We start from the raw sequence: 17,443 nt of genomic DNA on the forward strand, positions 1-17,443 counted from the left end.
CATCCATCATCATCTTCTATTCAGAGTGCAAGATCCTGGGACAGACACTGTCTTTCCTTTTTCTCTTTCATCCCATTCCTTGAGTGGCAGGTTTTTATTGACTCACAAATACACACAAAGGGAATTTCTGCCCATGATCAAAAGGATATGGTTGAGTTAATCTTCTTCCAAGCTGCTTAAGGGTGAGCCCACTCTTCTGATTTAAACTGCAGTTTTTAATTTCTGATGGCTAAAATGAGGGGTTTGTGCCTTGTGAGCCACACTGGGCACCCACATGGCATCTCCACAACAGGATGGGCATTACCACTGAGGAATCTCTTATGATCAGATGGTCTCTCTGTGCCATTGGATTTCCTGGAGATGTTCAAGACCTGGGTGATTTGCACCATTTTTTCTCTCTCCATTTCCCCACACTGCTCTGCTATTAATTTTTTTTATACAGAGAAGAGGAAAAGAAGATCTGAGGACTCTGGGTGATACTCATCCCCTGCTAACAGAGTGCAGTGCATATCCAGATGAACATGGGCCTGTCCTGGCTTTTGACATGTTTTCTGTGCAGATAAAGCTAAGCTTAGTTTCACCTGTAAAATTTCCCATTCACGTGAGGGGATGTTTCAGTTAACTGATAATCCATGAGGATGAGTTTCCTGGGAACCTTAGGTCCCAGGAGGTTTGAGGAGAGTGTCTGTCTCTCCCTTTGACATGGGGCATTTGGGAATGGCTGAGTCTCAGGCTGTTTTCTGTTTTCTGTACCTCAGCTCTAAATGAGTGGAAGTTATGAAATTTGGGATGTTCCTTATTTGTTTTGAGCTTTCCCCAGTTTCAACCACCAGCATCTGGCTTTGGCATGTTTTTAATGTACAGCTTCAGCTTGCACACAGAATTGAAATTTTCACCCACACAGTGCAAGATTTGTAAGTGGTAATTGCATCAACTTAGGATCAATGGAGCAGAATAATATCTGCCCACTATTAACGGCTTAATAAAATTAATAGTGCAGGCTCTGCCATGAATTACTTTAAAATAGAGATTGTAGGATAGTAATGTAAACAATCATTGATTTTTCTTGGGAGAGTACTCTGAGTACTGATATGACTCTTTTCAGTGTGTAGTTGATACCAGACAATGCAGAAAGTGTATCTGAGTTCCTTTAAGGTGGGTGGAAAGGGATAAAGTGAAAGGGCCCCTGTGGCACTGGGGAGGTGATGAGATAAATGAAACTAGCCCAGAGCAGATGAAAGCTCAGAGCCTCCTGGCACTCAATATTGCTGCCATCCAACCTGACCCAATTAATAACACATTAGTGCAGGACAGGTCTGCTCAATGGTTCAGGTCTGCTAATTGAAATAGTGTGATTAATGGCATTGGAGGGGATGAGGAATACTTAGAAAAATGACAGGAGTCTGCAACCCTGCAATGCAGTTGATGCATTACTCGGGGGTGAGGGAGATGGGAGGTGGCTTTTGTTCCCACTGAGATGCTGCCAGCATCCCAGCACTGAGCTCAGTGTCAGTGCCAGAGCTGGAGAGCTGGAAGAGCCAAATCCACTCTCAGCCTTGCCCACGAGCACAGGGGAACTGTGTGGGCTCAGGGCACTGGTGCCTGTGGGGTTTCCATGCTGGTGCCTGGCTGCATCTGGAGTGAAGGCTGGGCTGGAGTGCCCCAGCTCACGGGGGGCAGCCCCCACTGCCTCCCTTAGGGGGCTCTGGGGCCCTGGCAGCAGCAGGGCTCTGTTCCCACTGCTCACACACCGCCAGCATCCGCCTTTCTCCTTCCAGAGGCCAATTTTCCTGTCGATTCCAATTAACCCCAGCGCTGACATCTCAAGGACAGCTCTGGAGGCAGCTTTGCAGAGGAGCAGCAATTTGGAAATGTGTTGTGGGGTGGAAATGGCACTTTGGAGCCCAGCCTTAATTACATCAAATGGCCAGAAAGAGCTGTGCAGTGGTTTGAGCTATTGCCATTTGCAGAATGATTCTGCTGCAAGGTTCCCTTCTTCCTGCTCTTTTCCTGATGTCTTTCCTTTACACCAGTGCCTGTGCTTGAACTCTGGGCTCAGCACAGGGGCAGATGTATGTGATGCACACCCTGGATGTTTTCCTGGCAAAAACAAGCCTTCCCTTTCTTCTCCCTGTTAAACATGCACCCTGCATCTGGTGTGTGTGAGGGAGGGGGCCAGTGGGATTTTCTTGCAGGGAGGCAGGGCAAGCTAGCACCTCATCCCAAACAATTGCCCTTGGCTGTAAGGAATGAAGCATCATTTCTTCAAGATTTTCTCTGCCCTGGTCCTTTCTGCTGTTTCCATCAAGCCCATGAAAGCTGGGGGGGAGCTCTCCCCTGTGTTTGGGCTAGCCATGCTCCCACACCTCCCTCCTGGTGCGTGCGTGGCCCTGAGAATTCACATCCTGTTTGAAATACACAAATCCACAAGTTTTTGAAGTACAGTCTGGCTAATGGGGACAGTTTGGGCACCTTCATTCCTGGCAGAGGCTGCAAGAGCAGCAGACACACTGTGTTTGTTTTCCAGTCCTCCAAGGGAAAGGGACAGAACTTCAAGAGCAGCAGTAACACCAGGGAGAAGCAGGTTCAGAAGGACGAGCCAAAGCACAGCTTTTAACATGGGGAATAATAAATGAAAAGAAAGACCCACAGGGCCGCAATAAAACATCCCTTAAATCCTTTGTTTTCGTTTTGGATGATAAAGGAAAATCATTAGGGCTCAATTAGTCATGAGAGACAGGGGTCCTTCTGCATTGCACCGGCTGGAGAAAGCGCCTCCTGCTCGGGAGCACACCCTCCCCGTGCAGAGAGGAATCATTAAATACCAAACACTTTATTTGTGCCATTTGCATTGCTTATTGTGCCCTTGTGCAGGAGGGGAACTCGGCTGCAATAATTGATGTGTGTGGATTTAAAGGAGCCTGGATCTCTTAGAACAGGCAGGGAAGTGAGGGAGAAGCTCTGAGCGGTGGCTGCTGGTTCTGCCTCAGCAGCACAGCAGGATAAAAGAGGAAATAGAAAGGGGAAGGAGTGACAGGTGAGTGTAGGTGACCCTGACACGAGGATATAAGGGTTTGGGGTATGTTACCTTCCACTTGGGGGTGGAGAGGAGGAGACCAGGTGGGTGACAGCCAGTGCTGGACATGGTGAGACACAGCTGGTCTCAGCTTGTCACTGGGCTGAACTGGTGCTTCCTCCCCGCTGTGGTGGGGGGGAGCTTTGCTGCAGCAGGCCATGCACATGAGCACGAGGCCTTTAAACATTTATAATGCAACAGATGATGTTGACATGCTGGGCAAGAGACAGAGAAGGTTCCCAAAGCCCTCTGCACACTGGCCCTGCTGCAAACTCTTGTTTAGTGGATGCTGGAACTCTTGGCAATATCAGCATGGGGTATGTCTTGCACTGAGCAGACAGAGTACACCCCAAGAGGAAATCAAGTAAATAGTCCATTAAAAAACCCTCCACATCAGAACAAGTTCCCCAAACCCCTCTCTCTTCCCAGAAGTGACCGTGCTGCACAGAGGCTGTGATTTGTTGTTGTCACCATGGGAAATGTAAAGCACAGCAGCAGAGCATCACTTACTGCTTTATTACCCTCCCTGCTCCCTTCATTTCTTTGCTGAGACTGCAAATGAAAGAGCAGACAAGTGGTGGCTGTGCCCTGTCCCTGTGCTCAAAAGCAGGGTGGGCAGAGGTGGCAGACAGGCAGAGCCCCAGGGTGTGCCCCACACACAGAGAGGAGCTGCTGCCAGCACAGGGCACAGGGTGGGACAAGCACACAGGGCTGTGCCTGGTTTTGGCACAGGAGAAGCTGTCATGGGGCAGAGACAGCAGCTCCAAGCAGCCACCTTGGGGACAGTGACACCCTGGGGACAGGCTGTGGCACAGGGTCACAGCAGGAGCAGGTGGGCACGGTGTGGGGTCAGGTACCAGAAGGGAGATGTTGGTGCTGCCACAGGCACATGGACAGCTCTGGAAGGAAAAGCCTGACTGAACCTGCCCAGCCTAAAGCAGAAGGGACCTGCTTTGGCTCTGGGACTCAGGGATTTAATTTTCTCCTCTCTGTGCAATTTTCTTCCTCCCTGCAAGCAGAGACTGCAGCAGGCTAAACAAATAAGGGCCTGTAATGTAATCTTAGACATATGCTCTTGAATTCACATTTAGAGTGCAAACCATAATATTTTGGTTTATTATTTAATTACAGGGCTTGTAAATGTAAATGGATTTAGACCTTTAATTTTAGGGAGCTTGAATTACCTTCCATTCCTTGTTTAATATTCAGGTGGAGAATTTCCATGTCTGGCTGCAGCATGTTTGGAGTGTGCAACAGAGCTGGGTGAGCCAGGCATTTTCACCTCTCTCTCTTCTCATTTGTAGGAGTTGGGCCAAATTATGTTTTGCTGTAAAGTGTCTAAAATTAATTAAGTGGCAGAGCATAAGGAGTAGTTTCAGTCCTTTTTCCCCCAGTAGCACTTTGCAAATAGTGATAACCTCCCTGGTGAAAACCAGGACGAAATTGAGCCCCCACTCACCAATTTTTCTTATGCACCTAAAAAGAAAAATCCTGTATTTTTGGAAATGTTCCCCTATTAACATTTTTTTTTTTTGCCTAATATTAATTGTGTCAGACAAACCCCTGATGACACAAGGCCTTCCCAGTTTGAAATGTGAGCTCTGTTCCTGCCCAGAGCTGGGAGCACAAGTCCCATTCTGAAATTTGTCAAAAGGCTTGAGCATGTGTATGGGACTGGTGCTGGAGCATGCCAAAGAACTGCTCCTATTCAGGGTCACTGAGGCTTCAAAACACCAAAACCTGAGCAGAAACTGCTTTTGAGGGTTTGAGTCTGAGCCCCAGCTCTTGGGACAGCTGGACCTGCCACCATCCACCAGGAATGGTCACTGAGGGACTGATCCCTTGCCTAAGGAAGGTGCCAGCAGGAGCACTGGCACCTGGGAATGAAGTGGTTATTTAGAGAACTCCATGGCTGGGTGTTTGCATCCCCCTCCCTGCTGAGCTGTTCCAGGCAGGTCTCACTCTGTGCAGCTCCTGCCCCAGGAGGCTCAGCACTGCTGTGAGGGTTTGGGATGTGGTCCTGGAGGTCCCTCCCTGGTGACCCCCTGGAGTCTCCACAATGGGACCCAGGTAGGTTTAGGGATGCTTTGCTTGTACCCCATGAGAAGGGATCTGAAAGCAAGGTGCATCCTTTCCTGCTACCACCAGAGGGAAAAAGCCATTAATTTTATCTGTTTGGACTGTATTTAACTGAGGCTGCTCATCCTGTGCAATTCCCATCTCCTCAGGCTGCCTCCCAGCAGCAGTGATGTCTGCAGCAGCTGCTCAGAGCTGAGTGACTCCACAGAGACACTGCACATGGACACATCTAAACCTCTTATTTACTGTGCAGGCAGACCCCAGCCAAAATCAGTGAGGGGAGCTGCAATCACACCCATGCCTTATCAGACATCTGCCCACTCCCACCTGGCTTTTGAGCAGCAAGTTATGGATAGTGTAACCCCCAGGTCAGCTCTTGTACACAAAACTCCTGCTTGTTCCATGCTGAGTAAATCATTTCTCCATGAGAAGAGTCTGTGGAGGGCCATGCCAAGATCAGTAACATTTTCTGGATGTACACTCAGAAATAAGAGTGCAACTGTTCTCCCTCATGGACATCATGTTTTAGCAAAGCCTGGTGGTGTTTTGTTTCGTTTTTTTCCTTTGTAATGCCATATGATTTTAAACCACTCCGTTCAAGGAGTTGTACATTTGGCATCTGGATAGACAATACAACATAAAGTAACAACCATCTAATTCCCATCCATCTGGATCTACCATATAAATAATCAGATCAAAGCACCTGGAGAAGGGAGGTGAGGGGCTGAGCCCATCAGCAGCAGTGTGCAGTAAACAGCATAAGAAGATGTCAGACCCACACCATGGGTCAGTCTTGAGCCCTCACTGCAATTCAGTACCATAAAAATACTCCCTGTTTGAGCCTGGGCTGTTTACACAGCTGGAGCATAAATATTTAGATTTGCAGGAGAAATGCTTGCTCAGCTGAAATGGCTGTGAGATCTCTGGAGTCAGCAGTGGGGGTGCAGAGGGGGACAGCATTTCCTTGGAAAAAGAAAATCGATAATAATTAAAGCAGGGAGCTCTGGTTCCACAGAGAACCCAGCACTTATGTAAAACTGACTGGCTCATGTTCTTGGGGTGTGGGAAACTCCCCACCAGGGTGGGCTGTGACAAAGCTGCACAGGGTCACACGTGGGGACCTCATGGACACGGGGGCTTGGCACGTGGGGGTGATGGGGAGGGTGAAGATGTCACTCTGAGGACTGGAGTCCCACAGGAGCCACAGGCATCTCCATGGAACAAGCCCAGCAGGTGGGACAGCAAGGAGTCTGTGCAGAGCATTTTCTGTGTGTCAGGGGCACTGTGAGTGATGTGCCATTGCCCTGGCCAGGAACCATTGTATTGCCATTAATTGCTCTTTTCCCCTTGCATTTTGCTATCATAAAGTTGGCTGTGGACCCAAGTTCTTCTTTTGCCACCTCTTGCCAGGGGAAAGGAAGGTTTTCACTGCTCCTCAGTATTACACAGACAGGTAAAGCATCCCTCACCCAGGGAGGGCAGGGAGAACCAAGTTGGCTCCTTCCCACAGAATGTGACAGCCTCCTTTCTAGAAAAGAATGTTTCAGTGGATTTTTCATCAGGTAAACCCTCACTTTAGGAAAACGATAAGGTATAGGTTATTTAAAAGATGATTTCTACTAATGCATCTGCTGTGTCTTCATCATGTCAGGGCATCTCCATGAAGAGATTTGCAGAGGAGCCCAGCCATTCATTTCCACACATAATTCCTCAATAGCCCATTTGCTTCAAAGACTTTTATAGACTTTTACTACTACATGAATCCTCAGATACTTATTTTTTTAGGCTCCAGGGGATCCACTGAAAAGAAATTAGTTTTCTGAAGTTTTATGACAAAGGTTTTGCTTTGGATTAAAGCTTCCCTTTATTTCCATCTTCTGTTCTCCACAAAGATGACTTTGGCAGGTCTGTTCCTATGGCTGCCACAGGGTGTGAGACATGGGTAGAATTTTAGGTCCCAGAAATAAATAATATATTTCTACTGGAAAAGGTTCCTTCCTTACCCTCACCACTTCCAGTGGACATTTTCCTACAGGTTTACAAATGCACATGAACACCTGGGAGTAGGAACCCTGCTTGTTTCTATGTGGTTCCCATCACCACCATCTACCTTGTCACCCAGCTGGACACAGGCCAGACCCACCAGGGATGGCCAAAAATGCTCTTGTAGATCCCCTTGTGACCCCAGTCCTGCCTGAGCAGTGGTGCTGGGAGAACAGCAGTGAGCAGGGGCTGGTGGAAAAACCTGGGGGTAGGTGGGATGTTGGCCCCTAACCAGCAAGATCCCACCTGGACAGAGAGGTGATGGTGAAACTTGATAAGAAACAGGCAAAACTAGTAATAATAAAAACCTCTCTCCCCATTTCCATGATCCTAGTGCAACATTTGAGCCACACAAGGGCAAGGCAAACTCACAAAACTCAAGGAACATTTCATACATCAAGTGCTTTTTTTGGGAAGGAGCCAAGTCTCTTCTCATTTTGCTTTCCTAAGGATTGGGAACTTCCAAAAGCAAATCATATGCTTTGAAAAATAAGCTAATGTGAGTGTGGGAATGTCATACACATCCACTAGCAAAACAGGCAGTGGAGGGAGTCCAGTGATCCAGGTGTTCCTGGCTTGTGCAGCTCCAGGATAATGGTGATCTGTGCAAGCTGGAGCAGTCAATGTGCCTTGTTTAATAAAAATATAAACTGTTTGGTCCTGCTCCTGCTGAAGTCAAGATGGCATTTCTCTGCCCCAGTCTTCAATGAGACACTGAGTGAAGTGAGGAGATGGAGATGAGGCCAACAGAGGGTGAGAAGGGAGGATCAGAGGAGAGCAAAAGTGGCCACACCAGCCAGGCTGCAGAGGGAAAGCCAGAAGGTCACACTGCAGCACTGACACGGCTAAAGGAGATATTCAGCTGGACTCACTTGCCATGAGGGCCACTGGCATTAAGAACCAACATGTCCATCAAAGGAAGGGGTGCAGCCAGCACTGGGGTTTATCAGGGGCATAAACCACACTCCAGGGAGTGAGCCAGCCACGTTGGAGGGAGGGGAGGATGCTGTGGGCAGTTTCTGGTTTTCTCCATGGAAGGATGAGCTGGCAGAAGCCACACTGGGTTAGGTGTTAATCTGCCCATGCAGTGCCATGGAAATGCACCAAGGATCACCACTGGCAGCTATGGAGCTTCTTGTGGAGCTTCCACATCAAACCAAGCTTCTTCCTCCACCCTGCTGGCTTGGTCTGCCAGGGCCATGTCCCTGTCCCTTTGCCTGCCCTGCCCCAAGCACCCTGGCAGGCTCCATGAGCACCAGTGGGACCACAGTGAGTCCCATGGGAACTGGGCAGCCACCTCACCCTCCCCACACCCACCCAAAGGACATCTCCAGACCTTCTCATAGTTCTGCCTCAGAAACTGCAACTGGCAGAAAAACAGGGCAATTAGCCCTAATCACCCTGAATTATCACAAGTCCTCCTCCATCCTGGTTTTTCTGCCTCTCCTCTCCCCAGAACTTTGCTCTCTCATTAATTGAAACAGAACCTTTCTGTCACCACTGATTGCAGCATCCAACATCAGCTGCCTGGAAGGATAAAAATAAAAGATGGAAAGTGTGTGCTTTTGGTACAAATAAATAGGTGCCAGAGAAGGCAATTTAATTATGCAGTGATTGAATTAGGTAGAAGAAGCTGCATTATGCCCACAAAATATCTGCCCTGATGATGGATTTGAGGCAGGGTCCCAGTTTGGCCAAGCAGTGGGTTTGGCTGGCAGGGCTTGGAGCAGCTCCCATCTCTGGAGCAGCATGCCATTGGGACCATTGTGGGTCCTCATCCCCCTTTTTGGCAATTTTGGCTGCTGGCAGAGTCAGGCTGGCATTAAAATGCTCTTTTTGTTCACTCCAGATTTTCTGTGCAAGGAAAAATGACTTCAGGGCAGATGAACCTGATGACTGGGCTGTGTCACTCCATTACTGCACCTTCTGTGGAATTAAATGGAACAAAATGGAGCAGTTAATGGACAAAAAGGAAATGCTCACCATGGATGAGTGTTACTGGAAAGTAAAAGCTATGAGGAACTTATGTGGGAGGGAAAAAATATGGATTTATAGCCAGTAAAGGGTTTCAGGGAGGTCCCAGAGCCAAGTGCCCTCAGGATGTGCCACAGCCCCAGCACACCTCTAATTAGGATGAATTTCCCTTCTGCTGGAGTTAATGTATTATATATTGAAATAATTTGTGTTCATTTGTAGCAAATAATTACTTTAAAATGTTATCATTCATTTGGATTATTTGACTTCTCTATTAATTCTATAAATAATTGTTTAAAAGGTTATGTTGAGGTTGGTGGAAAGCATTCCTACTGTGTTGCTGATGTGGTGGAGCAGCTGCCTGTGGTAGGACCAGCTGGTGGATGCTGTGCTGGCACCAGCAGAGACCCAGCCTGAGCCCTCCCTCCCCAAGAGCTCCCCACTGCCCCTTGGTGACTAGGAGCACACACCATCAGTACTGAAAATCATCATGTGCCTCAAACTTCATTGTTAGGAAATGCTCTGATTTCCATGTAAAGCTGTACCTGTCCTTCCTTCCCCTTGCTGTAAATTTTCTGTCCCATGACACCTAAAAGCAAAAGCAATCTTCTTAATCAAAGCACTTGTGAGCACAAACAGGGGTACAAGGTAAGAGGTGCAGGGCAACGAGCTCCTCTGTTGTGTGCCTTTCAATCTGGCTTGATAAATGGAGATTTTGCTGGGAGATTTTTCATGCATGAGCATTAAAAGGGGAGCAAGGCTGTTTTCTTTCCCTGCAAGGAGAGACAAAAGAGCTGTGCTTTCCAACTCAGCAACATTAGTCTTTATTTCAATGGGGGAAATTAAATAAATGAATCTGAAAACAGGAAGGAGGGAAAAGCCTTCAGAGCAGGATTTTAAAGAATTATTTCTGGGGTTCTTTGTGTCCTCCTGCTGTTTCAGCCAAGTCCCTAAAGCATTAGGGAAGCACATGGACCCTGCAGGCATCCCACCAGCAGCCCCTGGCTGGGCACCTGACGTTCCAACACAGCAAGCTGCCAACATTTTTAAAAAGTAACCTGTCAATTAGCAGGTTCTCTCTGAAGAATTTAGTCTGGCTAACTTAAAATGTAAGTGAACTTAAAAGCTCACTATATTTAATTTGATCAAGGCTTTAATAACACCTGGCTGGATTAGTGTGCGCTGTGCTCCCAGCAGTGGGGCTGGAAGTGGCCTCCAGCACTCATTTTGCTGTGCTGGGGCATTTCCCCACCAAGCTCGTGTGTTTGCAAGCTGGGAGGATGTTGTGTGGGTTCAGTGGCTGCTCTGGGAGCTGCGGGTCCTGCCAGCACCTTCCCACTCTGCTGAGAGGTGTGGGATGCTGGAGAAGCCGATCCTGGCAGAGGCACTGTCCTGGGCTGGGGCAGGAGGGCTCAGTGGGGTCAGGGCAGGGCATGGGGGCTCAGCCCCTCTTGTGCCATCACACTGTCCTTCTGTAGAGGAGCCTCTCCTGGGAAGGCATCACACACCTTGCAGCAGGGAGGGATTTTGCCCGTCCTTAAATCACAGGAAGATGATTTAAGGAACTGAAAGCTTCAAGCCAGGGCTTCTAACTGAAAAGACACATTGATTTTCTGTAGCTGATGGAATAAAAGAATTACTGTGGCAGGAAAAAAAAAAAAAAAAAAAAAAAAAAAAAAAAAAAAAAAAAACCAAAAAAACAAGGAAGCCAGCTTTGTTCAAAAAGCCACCTTGGCACGTGCTGTGCATCAGTGGGGCTGGGATCCTGGGACAGGATCCTTCTGCAGCCCCCACCTGCACACACAGGCTGCCAAGGATTTGGGTGCTCTGTGGTGGGAGCAGAGGAAAGCAGGGCAATGATGGGGAGCCAGGCTCCTGTTTCTGGGAGTGCAGTCTCCACCCCACTCTGGGGTTTGGGACCAAACTGCATCCCTTACAAAGGGGCACAAACGCCATGGACTGAGGATGGGGCAGCAGAGGGCAGGGCTCTCCCTGCTCCCGGCAGGGTGCTGGAAGGTTTTGCTCTCCCTGCTGTGGAAGCCGCTCCCTGGGTGTGAATAATTGTTCTCCCCCTCCCCCGTGCCCCAGTCGCTCCCCTCCTCGCCCACTTTTCCCCAGGAAAGCCCAAAACAGGAGCTGGGAGGAGCTGGCAGCACCCCCTCCACACAAGCACTTGTTAATTCTCTATTTTCCCTTAATTACAGGAGAGCAATAACCATTCCATCATCACTTTACAACGCTTCCCTTTAAATCCACTATTAAGGCAGGAGTGTTGTGGCTCAGACACTTTAATTAACATGAATGATCTCACCTTTGTCCACAGCATCTTTTTACATGTTATTATATCAGGTAATTGTTAAACTATTCACTGGTTTGGAGAGGTCTGTGCTTTCATTAAAATGTCTTGCTTTTTCTGACCCAGCAGATTACCCACATTTTTACACGTTGAATTTTCAGGTGATTTGAGTTAAATCAATCTGCAAGAAAGCAGATGAATTATTTAAAGCACTAGTGGTCTCACACTAGGAAATGGGATTTGGTCAATGCTTCTCCAAATTTTAGAAGTTTCAAGGTGCTCCCAGAGCTGGCTGGGAAATCAACTCCCTATTGACCAAAGCTATCAAAAGAACGAACTGAATGGTTTAAATTCATTTGAAAACTCCCCACACTTGTGGGGAAAAAAAAAAAAAAAAAAAAAAAAAAAAAAAAAAAAAAAGGCATCATTAATTTTTAACATACTCTTTCTTGTTTCCTCTCTCACCAGAAAAAAAAAAAAGGCTGGGAGAAAAACCAGGGGCTGTTCCCTCAGGAAACAAAAGCCCTGCCAACTTTTTTGAGCTTTTCAGAAATGCTACTCATGGGGTTTCTTTAAGTGAAATTATACTGAAAATGTGGAAGGATTAAATAAAGCCCAGCCCAAACCCCCAGCTGATAAGTCCTTTCAGGGCACACTCTGATGTGGATGAAACTTACTTCTGACCAATTTTGATCACTTGAAAATGCCCATTCTCTAAAATCAGGGAAAATTGAAATACTTTTTGTGCAAACAATCAGGACTGGCTAAAGCATCTTGCTTGCACCCTGTGTCAGCCCTGAAGGTGGGTAGTGATTGTGTTTCTCTGCTGAAACATGGCCCAGGGGGCTGCAGGAGGCTTGGTCCTTCCCAAGAGCATCTCCAGTTCCTGATTCCAGCGTTTGGAGAACGATCAGGTGAGAGCAAGCCTGGGATGCAGGCACAGGATGAGACTTTTGCCTCAAGGACCAAAGCACTGGGTAAACCCTGAAGTTTGGTCTGAACATCTGAACCTTCATTTCCTCCTCTTCCTCACCCTGAGTGGCTCCTTAAAAGCAGCAGCAGCAAAGCTGAGTTAGGACAGACAGGGGAGAAAATCCCACTGCCATGGCTTTCCCCATCAGCAGCAGGAGCATCACCTGCCCCCAGCCCATGGCAATCACAGGTATCACAGCAGCACCTGGGGGCCCTCATGGCCATGCCCAGCCTCAGCTGGACACACACCTGCCCATGGGCACTGGAGCCTCTTGCAGCTCAACCCTTCAGCCTCCCTTCAGAAGGGGCCTTGCATTGTATCATCCCATTTCTCCAGCCTGGAATCCATTTGCTCCATCTGCTGGGCTCTGGTGGACCCTGGATCTTGTTCACACCTCTCTGTGTGGAGATGTGGATGGATGCTGGTCCCAGCCCTGCAGGACTGCCCCATGGGTGAGGATGGCCCCAGACTCCCAGCTGGACCTGCTGCTCCCCAACAGTGTGTTCTTGTGCTCTGGGTGGTGGTGAAGGCAGAGCTGTGTGAGCCACATCATTATGCTGGCATCAACCTGGGGGAAGGGATGGAGGGCATTAAAGGACTGCCTTAATCTTGCCATGTGTCTGACCACCACAGGCATGCACCTTTCCCAGGGCTGGGGCAGCTCTGCTCACTGTCACCCAGTGCTTTGGAAAAGTGCATCTGACCACATGTGTGCTCCCAATCCCACCCCCTGAGGAGAGAGAACGGGGAGTGCTCTGCCCCTCAGCCCTGAGGATGTGACCGGGACAGGGCAGGGAGGCTCCTCTGGGAGCAAGGGCAGCTTGGTGTGGCTGTGATGAGAGTTGTGGTTAACTGGGTTAATTATATTCATGTTGCTAGGAGCACGGTGAATTATGTTAATAGCAGCATCTGGGGAAATTACATCTTCATTAATTGGTCCTGATTGCTGTTTGGCAGATGCGAGATGTTTCTGACTTTAACATGCAGGACAAAATTTATTGTAATCAGCACTGCACAAGTACTGTCACCATGCCTTGCTAATTGACTCTCTGAAGAGGAAGGGATGGCAAAGACCTGCATGGCCACCTCATCCCAGCCAGGACAGGCTTGGCTTCTCCTGATTTCTGCTCTAGGGCTGCTTCTGATAGAGCTCTGAGCATTGTTTTGAGTTAGTCATGGTGATAATATGGTTGACAGGCACAGGAGAGCAGTCATGGGGCTGAGGATGTTTCTGTTGGTGTTGTACCCTTGCTCTGGCCTTGCTGTGCCCACAAGGCTCCTCCTCGTGGATGTAACCTGGGGGCAATCAGGCCTGTCCACATGCTTGGAGCCAAACCATTGGTGATGTGGAGACCTTTGATGCCATCAGGGCCCCAGCAGGAGGGAGAGGAGGCTCACCCAGGCCAGGCTGTCCTAGGGCAGCCCCCCTGGGGAGATGGGGCTGCTGGCCCATGTGACAGACACCAGCCACGGCCAAAGCCGGGTGAGCTCCGTGCAGCGTGTGCACCGACCCTGCACTGCTGCAGCCTTCAGCCAGGAATAACCCCACTGCACTGAGCTGCCACACCATGGCACAAAGCTCCACTCTTAACCATGGCAGAGGTGCTAATCCCTTTGGATAAAGGCCCAAAGCTCCCAAATGCAGGGTAACACATTACCTCCCTGGGGAGCACGGGCTGGAGCACAGCGAGGCACCGAGTCCCTCAGAAGTTATGAGGCTCCTCTGGGGACAGCAATAAGTTGTGTTATGGCCTTGCCTGCTCTGCCTTCTTTTTACACAGCACCATCTTTCATTTTAATAGTGGCTTTTCAGCCAGCTTTGTTAGGGCTGCTGCTAATTGGGCTGGATTCATGTGTCCCACCAGGGCACAGGACAAGCCTGGCACTGCTCAGGAGGGAAGGGTTTTACTGCCTGGTGCTTTCAGTGGGCATAGCCCAGGCTTTGGGGAAGGAAGGAGGGGACATGACAGGGGTGAGAGAGGAATTCAGGAACACTTTTAACTCTTTACCTGCCCTTGAAGCTCATACACCTTCCCCAAGGCAGTGATGGGACAGAGAGTGACTCAACATTATTCAAATATCTCCCAGGGAGATGAAAACCTGTTTTACAATCAACCCTTCTGAACTGGAAAGATGTGGAGCCACCTCTTTTGCTGTGAAATTGAATTTAAAAGTTCTTCACTGGTGAAAGTATCAGATTCAGACCTTCACAAAGTAGTTTTCATAGATCATCACAAGGAATGAGAACTCATTGCTGGGACAATTCCACCAGACCTTTGGAAGCAGCCAAGTGTGCACCCCCAAAACCTAGAACCAGGTTTCACTAAGAAACTGTACCAGGTGCTGATGGGGAGCTGGCCATGTCTTTTCCACATCACTCCCCTGTAAATAAATGCAAGGACCAGGAGAGCTGGGATGCATGTGAGATTTGGTGCAAAGCAACACTTCTGGCCTGTGAGACACCTACCAGCTCCAGGGCTCCCCAGGTCCCTCAGCACAGGGGCACTGGGAGGTCAGAGAGCTCCAGGGTTTCTGCTTGTGTTCTCTGAGCCCTAGGAGACTCACAAAAATCCTCTGCCCACCACTGTTGCCCAGCACTTGCCACTCTGTCCTCACTGCCCTACAGTCCTCCCTGGAGCCCTGGGTGCTGTGGTCCTGCCAAACTGGCTGTTCCAAGGTCACCAGAACTTCCAGCTCCCATTCACCCCACTAAGATGGATAAACCCCACTAATTAGATGGAGAAATTAATGTTTAGTAGGAGCATCCACTTGGGATGTCTCCAAAAACACAGCTCTGAAATGTAAGGCTCATTAATCAGATGCCATCATCCCACTGCCCCCTCAGCCAGTGTGGCAAAGTGTGTCCCCCTCTTGCTGGAGGACAGAAGAATATGGTACAGGAGATCTAGGATCCTTTTCCTCCCACATCTGGATGAACCAGATGGTAAAACCAGGCCACTTGTTTGCAGAGGTCTTTCCCCATCAGCCATACTGGAAATGTCAGGAAACTCCTGTGAGTGGAAGCCTGCTCATGCCAAACACTAAAGCAGTTCACATTTGTAGCTGAGAAACACAGCAAGGAGCTTACTAGTTGGCAAACAGACTGAATAGTAGCACTACTTTTATTTTAAAGGGCAATTAGTGCTTTGGAAGGATTCTCTCTGCCTCTTCAATATGCCATGTTTGTTAGTTAAAAGCTCAATTTATGGTTAATGTTATATGATCACATATGCCACAGCTCTGCAGTTGAGCTGCTCTGAGGCATCAAGAAAACTGTGCCACAGCAGAAATTCTGAGAGAGGCAAATGGGGGCAGTAGCACTGTAAAACCCAGTGGTACCACAGAAATGTAGTGGGGAGGTTTTCCACAGAACACTGAAACTCTGGAAGATGTTATTTGGGGTTTTCCCTTCCTGCTCACTTGATAGCTGATACTGTCAGACCTGGGTGTGGTTTCTGCAGATTCCCTTTAGTGAGGGTGGTGCTCAGGTCCACAAGTGGCAATTTCAGACAATCCAGGAGAGAGAACCCAGGCTGGCCCATGAGCCACCCTGTAAACCTGGTACTGGGGCAGGGAACACACAGGGGATCCACCAGCCAGGCAGAACAGCCTGGGTGTGTGTGGGGACATGAATGTGCTGGTTCATCCTCTGCTTGGACTGGCCCTGGGCTGGAGCAAGGCTTGAGCTTCCACACCAGGCACTGCAGTGTCCATCTCTTAGTCACTCAGCCAAAGCAGAGATGACAAGCATGTCACCACTGTGACCACCCTAGTGATGGCTCCAGGCTATGATCTCAACTGCTGCCATGCCCACTGCTGACACTGAGTGGGAAATATTCTTTCTTGGGGGAGAAAGTTTCTATTAGCAGTTGCAGAGGGTTAGCAGTGGATTCCTGCTCTTCTTTGAGACAGGCTGTCACCAGAGAGATCAGAAATCATTTATTTTTAACGCTATGAATATGTAGAAACTTGTCTGAGCTTCTGCAGGCAGTGGCCATGAATTTAGACAGGGTCAGGAATGTGGCACTCGGCATCCTGCGAATCGGGTCACAGCCATAAATTTCTCTTTCTGGTGCACAAGCCATTTGCCATACGTGACTTGCTGAATTTGTGGTCATTTCTCTCTCTGCCCCTGTGTGCAGAGTGTATGGCTGAGATTTTATATTGCACCTCTGAGACACAAAGTCCTTCTGGTGCTTTTGCCTTGCATCCTAAACAGCCTCGCTCGCTCTTCTCCCCGTCCCCTTGGCTTAATGGCTTCTGGCCACAGCCTGGCCCTTAAATCATGGGCTGCACCTGGACAGGCATAAACTGCAACTGTCCCCAGACACAGAGGGTTTGACTGGAGTGCTGAGGGATGTGACTCTGAACACAGCTCAGCCTTGGGAGAATGCTGCTCCTACGCTGAGCCCCAGATGGGTCCTCTGGCACAGGCACTGAAGGTGATCAGGGCAAATCCTACAGACACTCCTGACATATTCAGTGAGCCTTCCCAAGGACACTCATTTGGAATAAAGAGGGGTGAAATGTTCAGTGTGGATTTTGTGGGGTGTGTTAAGATGATCTGTGTGTTGGGAGGAAAGCTTAAGCTAAGCAAGTTCACACTGTGGGGACTGGAAGATGATGCTGCCATCCTCCTCCACTTTACTGCCTGTGCTTCTCCTCCCCCACCTCTATCTGTTCTAGACATAAAAGCTTTTTTATTGCAAGACTATTTTTGCTCAGTGAATTAAAATGAAGCATTTGCAACCCCTCCTTCCCAGTGCAGCTGCTCCCAGCAGCAGTGCTCTCTAGCTGGTCCCAGACCCCCTGGTCAGTGTGGGAAAGGCAAGCCCAGCAGCAGGACATGAGCAGGGTGTTGCTAAACCCAGCTCTGCTGAGGTGTGCCTATGCCTCAGGATGGGTCTGCCCTGTTCCACAGACTGCTCCCTATGAGCGTGGTGAATCACTAAAGGCAGCAGAGCTGAACAAGACGTTTCCTAACTGAATCCCTTCCTAGCAG

Source organism: Oenanthe melanoleuca, chromosome 7 (genome assembly GCF_029582105.1).
Source record: "Oenanthe melanoleuca isolate GR-GAL-2019-014 chromosome 7, OMel1.0, whole genome shotgun sequence".
Taxonomy (NCBI): Eukaryota; Metazoa; Chordata; class Aves; order Passeriformes; family Muscicapidae; genus Oenanthe; species Oenanthe melanoleuca.